General features: G+C 44.2%; 1 protein-coding gene across 9 annotated transcripts in view; it reads left to right on the top strand.

The window, feature by feature from the left end:
- Nucleotides 1–964: 964 nt before the first annotated feature.
- The window catches only part of LOC116052734 (discs large homolog 1-like protein), a 186,833-nt gene continuing 186,428 nt past the window's right edge, over nt 965–1,369 (top strand). For 4 of the 9 annotated variants that reach the window (XM_036005209.1, XM_036005212.1, XM_036005210.1 and 1 more), the window contains exon 1: nt 966–1,369. This exon is cut by the window's right edge and continues 483 nt beyond it. The gene's annotated coding sequence lies outside the window, so the exon portion shown is untranslated. The other 5 variants (XM_031303544.2, XM_036005213.1, XM_036005214.1 and 2 more) reach the window with 2 other exon arrangements.

The raw sequence follows: 1,369 nt of genomic DNA, 5'->3' as shown, positions 1-1,369 counted from the left end.
TACAACTGGGGAGAAGCATTACACCAAACTCCATTCATATCAGCAGGGATTTAGTGAACGGTTAAATGTATTTGCAGCTGGGTCTTTTTCCTTTCTATTTCTCCTCACATAGCCTGATCTTTTTCTCCATTTTCGCCTCCTCTTCCTGCCCTGTTCATCTCCATTCTTCTTTTTCACCTCATATTTCATCTTTGCATCTCTTCATCCATCTTTTCTTCTTTTACCTCCTCGTCCTCCCTCCTTCATCTACCTCTCCTCTTCCCCTCATTCTTCTTTTAACTTTCATCCTGGAGTTCTTTTTTCTCTCTTCATCCATCTTTCAGCTTAAATTTCTCCTCCTGATTTAATCAGATTTAATTCCATCTTTGTCTTTATCCTTTTCCTCCTCTTCCTCCCTTTCTTCCTCTATACCTCTCCTCTTCAGTCTTCTTTCACGTCTCTTCTTTCCATCTTTCATCCTCTCATCTTGGAGTTTTTCTACCTTCTCCTCATCCTCTTCATCCATCGTTTACCTCTTCACATTTTCTTCCATTTTCTACTCATTTAATCAGATTTAATCTAATATTTTATGGTCATCCTCTTCCTCCCTTTCTTCCTCCTCTACCTCTCCTCTTCAGTCTTCATTCACATCACTTCTTTTCATCTTTCATCCTCTCTATCTGGAAGTCTTCATCCGTTGTTTTTACCTCTTCCTATTTTTCTTCTATTTCTCCTAAATCAGATATAATCTCATCTATAATCTTCCCCTCTCCTCTCCCTCTCCCTCTCTCTTTCCCCAGACTTCCACCTTCCCTTTCTCTTTCTGTTATCCCAAACTTTTCCCTCTTCCTTTCCTCCATCCACCCTGACCCTCCTCTTCTCCCTCGGGCCCTTGTAGGTGAGCTGCATGATTGGGCGGCAGGTTGCAGAAGGGGTAGGCTTTTAGGAAATCACATGGTTCACATTTGCAGCTCTGTGTGAGACGCCATTTTGGAGGAAAGTTTGGAATTTGTAGCCTAGACCTGGGGAGGTGGAGGAGGAGGAGGGAGGCAGAAGAGGAAGAAAAAGAGCAGGATTAAAGAGGAAGTAGAAGGAAAAGAGAGGAGGGATTTATACGCTCAGAGAAGTTTGACACGAATGCAGCCTGTGCTGGGAATAATACACATAGGCTATAAAGTGTGCGTGCCAGTGCGGGTTAAATCAGTCTGTGCTTGGCACGGCTTGAGTTTAGGTGTGCCACCACCATGCAGGCTGGACTTTGAAGTTGTTTTCTTATATCTGGAATAAGCATCACAGCCTGCACAGAAGCAGCACTGCATGCACCGCCTGGCACTCAGCCGGCACGGAAACTGAGTGTTTTTCACATGGAGTTTGGCACACGGAAGGTCCC

The sequence above is a fragment of the Sander lucioperca genome, chromosome 9, assembly GCF_008315115.2.
Source record: "Sander lucioperca isolate FBNREF2018 chromosome 9, SLUC_FBN_1.2, whole genome shotgun sequence".
In the NCBI taxonomy this organism is placed as follows: Eukaryota; Metazoa; Chordata; class Actinopteri; order Perciformes; family Percidae; genus Sander; species Sander lucioperca.
This window is presented reverse-complemented; position numbering and strand designations above follow the sequence as displayed.